This window comes from Tachypleus tridentatus, chromosome 3, assembly GCF_004210375.1.
Source record: "Tachypleus tridentatus isolate NWPU-2018 chromosome 3, ASM421037v1, whole genome shotgun sequence".
NCBI lineage: Eukaryota > Metazoa > Arthropoda > Merostomata > Xiphosura > Limulidae > Tachypleus > Tachypleus tridentatus.
In genome coordinates this window covers 98,527,001-98,542,408 of record NC_134827.1, presented here as the reverse complement: position 1 = coordinate 98,542,408, position 15,408 = coordinate 98,527,001, and the positions used below count along the sequence as shown (strand labels likewise).

At 37.0% G+C, this 15,408-nt stretch overlaps 1 protein-coding gene across 6 annotated transcripts in view; it reads left to right on the top strand.

Moving 5' to 3' along the window:
- LOC143247571 (discoidin domain-containing receptor 2-like) overlaps window positions 1-15,408 on the top strand; it is a 384,888-nt gene that overhangs the window by 183,763 nt on the left and 185,717 nt on the right. For 5 of the 6 annotated variants that reach the window (XM_076495853.1, XM_076495861.1, XM_076495859.1 and 2 more), the window contains one exon: window positions 9,846-9,882. The exons of the other annotated variant lie outside the window; for it this stretch is intronic. The gene's annotated coding sequence lies outside the window, so the exon portion shown is untranslated. The remainder of the gene's footprint in view (window positions 1-9,845; window positions 9,883-15,408) is intronic. 6 annotated transcript variants of the gene reach the window in all.

The following is a 15,408-nucleotide window of genomic DNA, read 5'->3' as shown; positions in this document are numbered from 1 at the left end:
AACTCCTGAGCTTCAGCTGGCCAAATATGATGAAAGAAAAAAATTAGTTAAGTTACATAAAAAAAAAATGGAACTGAAGTGTAATATTTCCGAAAGTGTATTTTAAATGTTTTGATGTTTGTGCGAGTGACGGTTTACCATGAAAGAGACAGTAGTTACCATGAAGAAGACATGTTTATGGTGTCTTTAAGTGTTACAGTGATTTAACTGGAAGGTCTATTTCTTTCTTCGGTCACTGTGAGGCATTTAAGTTTGAGAGGTTCTTGGAACTTTTTTTCTCTATCAATTAGAGTTTTCTGTTCGGTAAGTGTGATACCCAGCTCTCGGTTTTCTCGTTAGTGTAATGGTTTTGCAATGATAGAGGGGGTGCACCATTTGGTTAATCCGGAGACTCCTCTTTCTCCCCACACAGTTCAGTTTTCAAAGTTCTGTTAGGGCTACTTTGCTCATCTGTAAAACTCGCGGACAGAAGTCACGACTCACTCTTTCACCCTCTGTACTTAGAAGATGAGACCAAATCGTTTCAGGATTAGAAAAGAAGAGGGATTTTTTTTTTTTTCAAAATGTGGGACTAAAATCGTTGATTGTACTAAGTAGCCATCTTGTTTACATCACTTTCTAGCCAATTATAACTCATTTTACATTTGCTGTTTATCTATTAAAATATTTACACTGTCGTAATCTTAGAGTTTAATTATATATAGTATTTTATATACATTTAAAATAATACACAGACACACACACACACTACATGGCCAAAATTATGTGGACACCCCACCATCACACCCATATGTGCTTGATGAACATTTCATTCCAAAATCATGGGCATTAATATGGAGTTGGTCCCCCTTTGCTGCTATAAAAGCCTCCATTCTTCTGGGAAGGCTTTTCACTAGATTTTGGAACATGGCTGCGGGGGTTCGATCCTATTTAGCCACAAGAGCATCAGTGAGGTCCAGGCAAAAAGGCATGGCTCGCAGTCAGCATTCCAATTCATCCCAAAGGTTTTCGATGGGGTTGAGGTCAGGGCTCTGTGCAGGTCAGTCAAATTCTATCATGCCAACATTGGCAAACCATATCTTTATTGTCCTTGCACTAACGCGGGCGTTGTCATGATGAAACAAAAAATGGCCTTTCCCAAACTGTTGCCACGAAGTTCGAAGCACACAATTTTCTAGAATGTCATTGTATGCTATAGCATTAAGACTTCCCTTTACTGCAACTAAAGAGCCTAGCTCAAACCATGAAAAGCAGTCCCAAACCATTATTCCTTCTCCACAAATCTTTACAGTTGGTACTATGCATTCAGGCAAGTAGCGTTCTCCTAGCATCCGCCAAACCCAGATTCGTCCGTCAGACTACCAGATAGTGAAGCATAATTCATCACTTCAGAAAACGCATTTCCACTGCGCTAGAATCCAAAGGGGGTGTGCTTTACACCACTCCAACGAAGCTTAGCGTTGCGTATGGTGATCTTAGGCTTTTGTGCGGCTGCTCGGCCTTGGAAGCCCATTACATAAAGCTCCCGACGAACACTCTTTGTGCTGACGTTGTTTTCAGAGGCAATTTGGTACTTGATAGTGAGGGTTGCAACTGTGGACAGACTATGTTTATGCGCTACGCGATTTAGCACTCGGCGGTCCCGTTCTGTGAGCTTGTGTGGCCTACCGCTTCGTGGCTGAGCTGTTGTTGCTCCTAGACGTTTCCACTTCACAACAACAGCACTTACAGTTGACCGAGGCAGTTCTAGCAGGGCAGAAATTTGACGAACTAACTTGTTGGAAAGGTGGAACCCGATGACAGTGCCACGTTGAAAGTAGCTTAGCTCTTCAGATGACCCATTATACTGCCAGTGTTTGTCTATGGAGATTTCATGGCTGTCTGCTTGATTTTATGCACTTGTTAGCAATGGATGTGGCTGAAATAGCCGAACCCACTAAATAGAAGGGGTGTTTACATACTTTTGGTTATGTAGTGTATATCAAAATATATTTGTTCAACTATCCAATCTATTTAATATTACAATTAACCACAACACCTTCTAAAACCAATCATCAAGCTTCTTTTATACAGGGAGGCCCAAAATTATTTTTCGTATTTTAAAATATTTTAATTAACTGACAAAGGAAATGTTTTGATTTTATATTTTGAGTTTCGCGCGAAGTTGCACAAGAGCCATCTGCACTAGCTATCTCTACTTTAGCATTGCAGGACCAGAGGGAAGGCAGCTAGTCATCATCACCTACCATCAACTCTTGGGATACTCTTTTTTTCTAACGAATAGTGGGATTGACCATGACATTATAATCACCCGCGACTGAAAAAGGCGAGTATATTTGGTGTGACGGGGATTTGAAATGTTAGTGGACTTCTATGTGTGCACCATTAGTGGCTTTCAGCACATCTAACATATAAAACTTTATCGCACAGTTACAGGGACGATGGCGTCCGTTATTCTGGTCTTTATCTCCGTAATGTTTACTATAGGTGTGTGACACACGATATCCTTAACATATCCCCATACCTTCCTGTACTGACATCTGTGAGTACGCTACATTACAGTCACTGATTTGGTTTCTGAAATCCAAACGACGCATTGAGCCTTTTTTTTTTTTAGCACTGTTGTCATTTATGAGGTAACACTACTAATAGGGTTGAAACAAAAACAACAACATAACAATAAAAAATGTTTGAGTTGGGCTACGAGAAGTTGACAACTGCATGGTTGTACTTCCTTATGTATTTAATTATTAAATTTTAAAATAGGAAATATAATCTTAGACCACCTTGTATTTTGATTCACATTTTAATATATCTGCTAGATCGTACGTACGTAACGGCAGTTTATGTAAGAGAAAAACTTGGAAAGTGATAATTTAACCGCTTACTGTATTATTTTAGGCTTTACAAATGTATACTTCTTTGTTACGAAATAATAAAGTGCACAATGAACCATCTGTGTTCTGCCAAGTACAGTAATCATGTTTTAGAGTTACGACCTTCTAAATGATCAGGGGCAAAAGTTTTAGATCGAGATAAGAGCTGCTCTTTCCTCCTTTGATTTTAGTTTCTAAGGAATTCTGATGACTAAATATAGAACTATCGATGATGCACTTCAAAGTTACTTGTTTGGAATGCAAAAATCAGTTTCAGTTCTTGCAGAAAGAAAAATTATCTTAATAACGACATATTTCATTAAAATCCAAATGTTTTAAAACTGTTATTTGTATCCAAATGTGTTTGTTATAGTAATCTAATTGCTATTTTATCAGTTATCCTTAATGACTATATATTTGGTTATACATTGGCCGAACGTTTGTTTTTTTTAGAACTTAATCTAATATCTGATTGGATATACATTTGCTCCTAGAACGTGTGAATTCTATTTGATGCAGATTCACAGTGGAGTTTGGTATTCGCTAGAGCAAGGTGTTAGAAAACACTTTCTTGAGAGAATAAACCAAACACGGAAACCGAAGATAAGACTCAAATATAATAGTAAAAACAAACAGCAAAACATTTTTTTTTCATTTCTTTGACTAAGTGTTTTGAACTGCTACTGGGGTACGTAACCTTAACCTGAAGTGAAGTTGGAAGAAAATTTATGACCATTTACCACCAGATATCAATTCGTTTTCAGTTACTAATAAAAGGTACTTCCTAGAAATGTATGGCAGTTACTAATAAAAAGTAGTCAGTGTTATAAATACAGTTGTGAGCAGTAGAAATATGAAACAGGTTGTTGCTTCAACGCATTTTAACAACTTTGGAGTATTTCGCGAGCAATTTCGTAAGGATAATGTAAGCAGTCCTCTGCGAGATAATTACTCCATTAACGTTTTAAATATCTATATATATTTGAAGCGATATAATTATAGCAACTATGTAGTTTCAGCTTAAAGGATTTTGATTACACTTTCGGATATGCTGGTAACTTAGAATACCATTACAGCATTCCATAGATGATGTACAATACTTATCAAAGTGTTTTTTATGAAACAGCAGCCTGCTATAACACTGCACATTATTTAAATCTCGACATTACATCTATCTATAGAGCTGTATGGTTACAATACTTTGACAGAATATATTATGATGTATAGTTCCAGTCTCCCTCTAGTATTGTGCTATGCAAGCTATACAAGACAGCTATTATTACTAAACTTTAAAGTTGTGTTAGTATATTTAATTTATGAGAATTGTTTGTGGGCAACATTATCCATCTAACTCAGAATCTTAAAATTAATGGGCCCACTAATAAAAACACTTATAGGGTTTACAGTGATTCAAAACCAAAAGTAAAGAATTCCTCAAATGATTGTTTATGTTCTACTGAGAATATTACCCTTGGCACATGTGGTCGGTTGGCACTTCTGCTGCTTGTATTAACTCAGGAATTTATATATAAATATTTAACTATGCGATACATTTTTCTTTGGGTTTTACCCTGTTTCTCACTGGCCGAGCCCGGCATGGCCAAGCGTGTTAAGGCGTACGACTCGTAATCTGAGGGTCGCGGGTTCGCATCCCCGTTGCGCCAAACATGCTCGCCCTTTCAGCTGTAGAGGCGTTATAATGTGACGGTCAATCCCACTATTCGTTGGTAAAATAGTAGCCCAAGAGTTGGCGGCGGGTGGAAAGGATGCTTATAAGTGTATATACAAGATGGTATAAAATTATCTTTCCTATTTTAAAATTTACTAATTAACTAACTAGGGAAATACAGCCATGCAGCTGTCAACATCTTGTTGACACAGGTTTTATTGAAATGTCTGTAGACTTTTACCTATGCACCATTAGTGGCTCTAATCACGTCTAACGACATTCAGTTTCAGTCCACTTTCGCTGCAACATGTCTACAGTCACAACAAAGATGTTATTCTGGTCATTAGTTCCGCGATGTTTGCTATAGATGTGCGATAAACGATATCCTTAATATACCCCCACATTTTTCTCTACAGACTTCTCTACTTATATTACAGTCACTGATTTGGTTTCTGCAATCCAAACGACGCATTGAGCCTTTTGTTTTTGCACTGTTGTCATTTATGAGGTAACACTACTAATAGGGTTGAAACAAAAACAACAACATAACAATAAAACTGTTTGAGTTAAGCCACGAGAAGTTGACAACTGCATGGTTGAATTTCCTTTGTTATTTAATTATTAAACTTTAAAATAGGAAAGATGATTTTGGGTAACCCTGTATTGTGAATGTTATTTACACCTTAAACTGAGTATAGTTGTTTTAGTGAACTGGGTTTGATCAGCGCACATTATATTGGTATTATCTTTGTACTTTAAATAGGTTGCAGATTTGTTTTATTTTTGAATATCGTAGGTTGTTTGATTGTAGAAACGTACAATAATCATGTATAAATGGGATAAATATGGTTATTAAAATGATCATTACTAGAAACTTTAATATGTAGTGAACTAATTATACAGGTGATTTTTTTTTTAATTTTGTCACACGTGGTTCGTAGCAAAACTGTAATGATTGGGACCTCGTTCGCAATTAGGAACTAAAATTTGGTTTGAATTTCGCCCAAAGCCACACGAGAGTTATTTGCGATAATCGTTTTCAATTTAGCAGTGACAATTAGAGAGAAGGCAGCTAGCTATACAACGTCGCTCGCCGCCTACTCTTGGGCTACTCTTTTACCAATGAATAGTGGGATTGGTTGTAACATAATAACGCCCCCACAGCTGAAAGAGAGAGCATGTTTGGTGACGGGGATTCGAACCCGCGACCTTTAGATTTCTAGTCGAGCACCTTAACAATCAGATCACGAGAAAATAAAAGAGCGTACCTGAAATGCATCTTAACATACGCACAGTGATTATATTTAAGTTACGACATGAAGGTATAGGCACTTCAAACTCCAGTTCTGGAGTTCATTATTTAAGTCGTATGTGTTGTGCAAACTGTGGGGCGCACCACCTTTCTTGATGAGGGTGCTGATAGTTAGTAGGGGTGCGAAGCTATGACTATAGGAACATATAAATTATACTTGAAAGCATAGGTTTAAAAAAAGAAACATTTGAAAACGTTCGTACAAACATTGCTAGTGTTACCATGGAAGAATCACATGTGGAGTGTACACTGTTTCATAGCATGTGTCAAAGCAACTTGTTTATTTAAACTTGCTTCTTTCAGTTCAATACGTTAAGTTGTGTGTGTGCAGTATTTGTAGTTAAAGGGGCTCAAGGTTCAGTCTTATAGTATTAAATTTCAAAAGCTTCAGGGGGGCATCCCAGCTCCCCCATAGAAATGACAGTGTAGCAATATCCTGACCATTGAAACAAAAAAAATAAACCTCCCTACAACAATGTAGGGCGCAACAAAATGCGGTTTTAGAAAGGGGGCTTCTCTGCGGCAGAGAGTTACCAACACGAAATGAAATAAATATGTAAAAACGGCTCGTTTAGGTTGGGAAATAACATATATAACATATATAATAAAATATATAATTTATATAATAAATAATAATTAAAAATAAATAATATAAAATTATATATTCAAACATCTAAGCCCGCCCTCTACATTCCGACATTCAGTTACACAACCCCTTTCAAACATGTGGTCATCTTCCGGTCAGTTACCTCTCTCTTTCTTTGTGAACCTGACGATGACCGAAAAACGTCGAAACGTTGTTCACTCCTCTACGTAAAAAATTTTCTCAACCCAAACGAGCCGTTTTTACATATATATTTCTCTGCAAGTGGGTTTTCTCGACATCACGAAATGAAATAACTTTTAGGGATAGATGCCAAGTTTAACTTACAATTATTTCATTAAAGTTGAAAGTCATTTTTCACTTCGAGAAGGGTAGCTTGTACTAGATTACATTAAACGAATCGTACGACAAAGTTACGTAAAGATAACTCAAAGAAGTGACTATGGTATCTACAAGAGTTTCGTAAGATATGTTATTAGTTATTGAGCTTTTAATGCACACTAAGGCTTCTCTGAAACATTCTGCACAGACACCATATAAATTTAGATCGTTCTTCTGGAACCATTTTGTAAGGATGTTTGCATGCATATGCAACCAGTCAATCCATTAATCTATTTTTCCTCTTGTTTACACGTCTTATACTTTACATTAAAAATGTTTACCTAATGGAGAATTAGCTTACATAGAGTCTCGGCGAGTTGTGTCTTTGGAATAATGAATGCATTTTGCCTAGTTTGAAAGACGTCTCAAATAATTCATTTTGGAATTTGTTCTTGATGGTTATTTTTCTTTATATAAGGTGAAATTGACAGATTTTTGCGAAAACGAAAAGCTAATTGTATTTTGAAAAAAAAAAAAAAAACGAATTTTTCTAACTTAAGTGAGAAGCGGTCAATCTACGGACTTACAACGCTAAAATTAGAGGTTCGTTACCCTGCGTTTGACACAGCAAATAGTTCAACGTGGCTTTGTTCAAACAAACAAAGTATCTGCACTAAAGGCTTTGATATGTTACATTTTCGGTAATTGATGTATCAAATAAAAAAAAAGATATTTTACCTAAACGGTTGAAAAGGAGCTTGCAACATGACATTATGTGGCCCCACATGGCCAGGTGGTTAGGGTTCTCGACTCATAATCCTGGGGTCGCAGATTTGAGTCCCTATCACACCAAACATTCTCACCCTTTCAGCCGTGGGGCGTCCTAGTGTCACGGTCAATCCCACTATTTGCTGGTGAAAGAGTAGCCCAAGAGTTGCGGTGGGTGGTGATGACCAGCTGGCTTCCTTCTAGTCTTATACTGCTAAATTAGGGACAGCTAACACAAACAGCCCTCGCATAGCTTTGCGCGAAATTCTAGAACAAACTAACACAACATTATAGTCTCTCTAATGGCATAACGGTATGTCTGTGTAATTATAACACCATAAACCGAGTTTCGATACCATGGTAGACAGAGCATAGCTAGCTCATTGTTTAGCTTTGTGCTTAACTAACTAACATAACATTATATTTGTCAATTTTCTGTAAAGTATGTGTGTTTTCTTTTAGCAAAGCCATGTTAGGCTCTCTGCTGTGTCCAGCGAGGGGAATCGAACCTCTGATTTTAGCGTTGTAAATCCGTAAACTAACCGCTATCCCAGCGGGGAACTTTCTGTAAAGAGTTTCTATTCTACCAGTGTAAATGAATGTAATGCTTCGTATTCACAAGAATGACGTCATATTTGGATAATTTGATATTGCTACATCAAAAGAAAAATGAAAATAACTCCAATAAAGCCAAAGTTAGGTTTTCTAGCGAGATATGTGGAAGAAAGATCTTAAACTCTGAATCTCTGAGATACATATACTGAAAAAAAAGTTCAAAGTTGTTTAAATGTAAATTGATTCAGATGCCTTTCCTTTATAAAAGAAATAAATCAACTTCTGTTTATTGACACACAGTAATTTGTAACTTGTTAAAAATGACGTCTGATATCGGCAGACGTCACCAAAAAAATGGAGATAACATTCTGATTGCTTATAAAAAAAATTAAAAGGTTTTTGTGTTTAATGATGAAAATGTTAAACCAATCTTTAAAAATAATTGAATTTCATAGTTTTGTTAAAAGCATTTCATTGAATGAAAAGAAAAGGGCTACTCTTTAGCGTTCATAAAACAAACACCAAATTCACCTTTTGAAATTTTGTTTCAAAATATTTTAATTTTCGAACGACGTTTTCTTGGATTAAACTTGTTTGTGTTTTATTTGTACGAATTACTCTACTTACTTTGTTTGTTTTTTTTTTAATTTCGCGCAAAGCTACTCAAAGGCTATCTGCGTTAGCCGTCCCTAATTTAGCAGTGTAAGACTAAAGGAAAGGCAGCTAGTTGTCACCATCCACCGCCAACTCTTGGGCTACTTTTTTACTAACGAATAGTGGGATTGACCGTCACATTATAATGCCCCCACGGCTGAAAGGGCGAGCATGTTTGGTGCGACCGGGGTTCGAACCCGCAACCTTCGGATTACGAGTCGAACGCCTTAACCCACCTGGCCATGCCGGGCCACTACCTATTTCGTTACGATTCTTTGGTTTTTAGAACTATTCTAAAACTATTCGTTATATACTTGCATCAATTTAGTGTTCCAGTTTAAAAATGGTGTTTTTCCGGTGTCAAATGCAGTTTTACAAAAATGAAAACAACAACTGAGGAAAGTTTCTTCGTTGGTAAAAATGTCAGACAGTGTAGCATATTAATGAAATAACTTAAAGTTAATTAAATACCTTTTAATTTTGTTATCACTATGACACTCAGTAAGTAACTGTTATCAACTTGAATTATTCTTGCGAAGGAGAAGTATTGGATGAATTTTGATAATTAACTAACGAATAGTTAGTGATTGAACATATAGATCACAGCGATAGTGGCGCTCCCTTTCGCAAGACCATTCAATTCACCTAACACGTTTTTCTTTTCTTGATGACGAGAAACCCACTTGTAATTAAAATGTATCTCAGAACGGCTGTTATGGGCATTGACACTTTTATTGATAAGCAGAGAACAACTTTTCAACCTTCGTAGGTCATCTTCAGCTTAACAAAGAGGATGGTCGAAACATTGTTCTCTGCTTATCAGTAAAAGTGTTAATACCCATACCAGTCGTTCTGAGATACATTTTTCCTTTTGTTACTCAACTATTTTGCGCTATCATGTCAGGGTATCTTCCAAGATGGCAGAGTCAGACGACGTCGAACCTTGGACTTATGATTCTTCTAAAGTATCTTAGATTTTTTTAACGTTTTAGGCACGGTTTAAGGTAGTGTTGTTCTTTAATACACTGCTTCAAAATCCGTATTTTTTTACACAACTCATGGGAAAAATATGTTTTTTTCTTCTAGATTATTCGTCTCTGGAAGACTAGAATTCGTCGGTTTGGTAAGATACATACTACTATTATTTTGTTAAAACTTTGAATGAACATTATTTATATGAAAATCAAAGCGTGTTAATTTTTAAGTAAACATATTTGGTGTATTTAAACAAATCTTTATGATGTTTTTTTTTTTAATTTTGCGCAAAGCTTCACGAGGGCTATCTGCGCTAACCGTCCCTAATTTAACAGTGTGAAACTAGAGGGAAGTCAGCTCGTCATTACCACCCACCGCTAACTTTTGGGCTGCTCTTTAATCAACGAATAGTGGGATTAACCGTCACATTATAGCGCCCTCACGGCTGAAAGGGCGAGCATGTTTGGTGTGACGGGGATTCGAACCCGCGATTTTCAGATTACGAGTCGCACGCCTTAACACGCTTGGCCATGCCGGACCTCAGGTCTTTTGCCATTGAATAAAATAAATTATTTTTAATTGTTAATCAAAAAACAGGCGTATAGTAAGTAGCCTTGCAATATTTGTTTAAAACGTTTTTCTTCCTTCCTTTTTTGCAACTGTAAATCCTGTTAATAACTTCGCACAAAAATAATTAAGTTGTATAGCATTGTTGACAGATTCGAAGGCCAAACAACAATAAGCAATGCGTCTGTTCACAGGATGTTAGCTCGAAAGCTTTGCACCATTTCTGGCTTTGTTAAAACTTTTGGTTCTTACGCGTTCTTAAATCGATTCGTATAAACTGAAGCTAAGCAGACACGCTAATTGAATATATATGTTATAGTTGGATTGCCGCGTTTAATGTTGACGTTTCATTTACACGACAAGACCCAGTCATTCTGCTGTTTAAGGTGTGCCCAGTGCCTAACTAGTACAGTACAGAGGTCGTTGGAGGGGGCTTGTTCCCCCTTCTTTCTGCTTTGAAGCCCTTTCCACTCAAAGTAATCACGTGACGTCTTGAAGATTTATATTCCCTCTGAATGATCTTATGGTATAGTTACAAGAAAAAAAAATGAAGTTGTAACCATAAACATCGTAAAGTCTGATCCGATACGTGGAGCCGATTTTCAGATGTAAAATCCAAAAGAAATCAGTTTCTAACGTCGGTAGCTGTACGGCTTTATCAGGTACACTGGGTTACATAAAAACAGGGCATTATAGATCAGATATACTAGGTTACATAAAAACAAGGCTTTATTAGATACACTAAGTTACATAAAAACAGGGCATTACATTCAAAGTGAGACTTGAACATTGTAACGAATATTTCGTTATCCCATTAGAAGCAGTCGTGTTAGCTGATAGTTGTAGACTTAGCACTGAGCAACTGACCAGAGAAAGGCCACTGATACGCATGCTGGGATATTAGTTGTCCACGTCGGAACAATGCTGACCGAAACCTGTGACCTATATATTTTTTATATATCCAACTCTCCTTATTGTTGGCATTCTAAGTATTAGCAGCTCCTACACTTGTGACAGTTTTACTTCGTGACATAGTACTGTCAGAACAGACTGGTAACTGGAGCACATTTTGTCAGATTACAGTATGTAACAAAATTTTTACTTTTTCTTGTTCCTAGACAGAAAGTGTTATTTCCCAACTGCTTATGCCTAAAGTGAATGAAAAAGACTTGTTTTTCTCTTCAAACTTTGCTTTTGTGACCTGGGAGCGTATAACGAAAACATGATGGAAGACTATATTTGGGGGTTGATAAGTGAAAGTGATTTACATTACAGTCGCAAATCTCGAAAAACTACTTACTTATAAACATTTTTGTATAACTTTAATATAAATACGTGTAAATCTTGATTTATATGTTGTTTTATTCAGACCTTATGTAAATGAAAACGTGCAAATTTGCCCGTTTTTACATAGAAAATAGGTTAATATCTAAATTTCATTATCCAAGTCACACCACCAACTCTTGGGCTACTCTTTTACCAACGAATAGTGGGATTGACCGTCACATTATAACGCCCCCACGGCTGAAAGGGCGAGCATGTTTGACGCGACCGGGATGCGAACCCGCGACCTTCAGATTACGAGTCGCACGCCTTAACACGCTTGGCCATGCCGGGCCTTTTGCTCAGCCCACCGAGGGGAATCGAACCCCTGATTTTAGCGTTGTAAATCCGGAGACTTACCGCTGTACTAGCGGGAGGCAAGTGGAGACAGTGAATAAGTGTAAGAACTTTACAGAAGTAGCTTTACTGTAGTTTAAGTTTACTTCTTCATTTATTTATGACACCAAACCACAGTTAATTTAATATATATATTGACATTGGTACTGAGTTTCCCTTAAATGAGTAACACTGATATTTAACAGTCACAGCGTTATCATGTGATGGTCAGTACCGCTGCTCATTGGTGGTGGGTAATGTGATGACTAGATGCCTTTCATCTACTTGGTCAACGTATCGCTATTTATGTGCGTGTTTTGCTACTTTGTTTTGGTTGTTGTGAAAGGGAAAATAACGAATGTGAAATATGATTTTATTGCTCTAATAGTCATATTTAACTATTTAATTTTTTTTTTGTCCAGCTTCAATAGTTGTGTTTTGTTTTTTCAATTTCGCGCAAAGCTACACGAGGGCTCTCTACGCTAGCAGTCCCTGATTTAGCAATGTAACACTAGAGGGAAGGTAGCTAGTCATCACCACCCACCGCCAACTCTTGGCCTACTCTTTTACCAGCGAATAGTAGGATTGACAGTCACATTATAACGCCCTACGACTGAAAGGGGGAGCATGTTTGGTGTGAGCGGGATTCGAACCCGCAACCCTCAGATTACGAATCGAGTGCCGTCCCTCTACTCTTAAACTGTTAAATTAAGAACACAGATAGCCCTCGTGTAGCTTCACGCGAAATTCAAAACAAACAAAGAACAGTCGTCACTTTGATTCAAGTAAAAGTCGTGTATATTGCGTTCCATATCTAAAAACTTATTGTTATTAACTGCAACATTTTGAAGAAGAACAAGTGATCAGAAATATGCGAGATATAACGTAAACGTAACTTGTTTGTTTTTGTTTGAAAATCGCTTGCTGCACCTTAAATATTTCAAGTTCTTTCAGAAAATGTTTATGTTTCTTTATTCCTTTTTGCTTTTTCTCACTTCGTTATTAACGGACTTGCTGCTAAATTGTGAGCTGTAATGGACATATTTTTGCCTTCTTAAGATCTATTCTATTAGTTTTACTTTTTAGTTTCCTAGTTTTAGTAGAATTCATTTCAAACAGGGCTACGTATCTATCTGTTTGTGTTAACTAAGAGAGAGTTTAAAATCTAGACATTACGGTGGAACGATTATTTTTGTTTGAATATATGCACAAAGTTACACAGTGGGCTGTCTATCTGTGCTCTGTCCATTACGGGTATCGAAACCAGGTTTTTAGAGCCTTCGGATCTAACTCTGTGCCACTGGGAAGTAACATCCTATAGATAAAATTTTATACTTTATGTATGTTTGAGCATGAAAATGTTAATTCGTGTAATTATGATGACCTAAGTTCAAACTATATATTATTTGCGTGATATATTTGTCGTGGTTGATCAGTACGTTACATGGTGTTAGTCTGTGGGTTATTATTTCTTTTTAAGTTGATTTTGTTGTCCCTGAACACTTGACAGATAGAACATAATAGACTACCGGTTTTATAAGTACATGTTTGAACTATTTGTGCAATAAATTTCTTGTAATTCTTTTTTTTTTTTTTTTGCAGGGACCCTAACAACGTATAAGTTGTGATACAAGTTTAAGCAAATATTTTCATCAGTATTGTAGTTATAATCAATATAAAGAACAATGATGATTTCACCAGTTTGTGTTGGTAATTTATTCATACTATGTTGTACTATACAAAAACTTGAAATTACACAGTATTATGTAATATTTGGACGATACCGGTAACATAAGGAAAGTTGGTAACCCACAGCGATAGAAAAACAAATATCGTGGTCCTTAATATGTGAAGTCACATTATGTTGACCTTTAGCGTATTTAGTTGTCGATATAACCATCATGAAAACTGATCTAATCAGTTGTTTTGTCTGTCCGGAGTTAGATCCATGATGACACGGTCAGCTAGGTCTATTCTGGCATAATTAATTGTGTTGCCTGTCCAGAGTTAGATCCATGAAGATATGATCAGTTGTGCTGCCTGTCCAGAGTTAGATCCATGAAGATATGATCAGTTGTGCTGCCTGTCCAGAGTTAGATCCATGAAGATATGATCAGTTGTGCTGCCTGTCCAGAGTTAGATCCATGAGATATGATCAGTTGTGGTGCCTGTCCAGAGTTAGATCCATGAAGATATGATCAGTTGTGTTGTCTGTTCAGACTTAGGTCTATGATGACATGATCATGCGTTGTCTGTTCAGACTTAGGCCCACGATAATACAACAGCTGTTTTGTCTATTAAGAGCTAGGTCCATTCTGGTATGATCAGTTGTGCTGCCTGTCCAGAGTTAGATCTATGACGATATGATCAGTTGGGTTGCCTGTCTTCAGTTAGATCTATGATGACATGTTCAGTTGTGTTGTCTGTTCAGACTTAGGTCCACGATAATACAACAGCTGTTTTGCCTGTTCAGAGGTAGGTCCATTCTGGTATGATCAGTTGTGTTGTCTGTCTAGATTTAAATCCATGCTGACATGATCAGTTGTTTTCTTTATCTGGGACCTTATTTTGGCGATGTAAGCTGCAGCTTTTTGTTTTAAGAGCCAGAATTTAAGTTTGATTAGATTAATTAAGATTTAAGGTTTCAATTCTCGCGAAGTCGGTAAACAGTGAACTGTATGAGCTATACTGAACAGTTTCGTGAGTTAAAATTCAAAACTTCAATCAAATAAACAAATCTCCAGAGAAAGACACACTGAAGTATTTGCATAATTTGTTACAATATATTTTTGTTTGATGTATTTTCATAAATATAATATTAAATTATCTACCCAAGGTTTTCTAAACCGTACTTATTCCAAGACATATAAATAAAAATCACTTCTGCATCCATTGTACTTTGTCATTTTTTTCGGTGTCGTAGGCCTTAAATGTACTATAAAGTGAACAGACTGTGTGGGTTAAATTAACTGTAAGATTGTCTCTTCCAAGTGGCTTACCAAAACACAAGTGTTTTCCAGAACTTGTACGTATGTTATACGTCTTTGTTTGATGGACTGTGATTTTCTAATGTAAACGTAGACCCTCAAATTTTAACTCACTCCAAAACGGAACCCGCCATGGCCAGGTGGGTTAAGGCGTGCGACTCGTAATCTGAGGGCGCGGGTTTGCATCCTCGTCGCACCAAACATGCTCGCCTTTTCAGCCGTGCGGACGTTATAATGTTACGACAAATCCCACTATTCGTTGGTAAAAAAGTAGCTCAAGAGTTGGCGGTGGGTGGTGATGACTAGCTGCCTTCCCTCTAGTCTTATACTGCTAAATTAGGGACGGCTAGCGCAGATAGCCCTCGAGTAGCTTTGCGCGAAATTCAAAAACAAACAAACACTCCAAAATGAACCTCACTGTCAACACAATAAACCGAGTGAACGGTTTACCACTGACAACA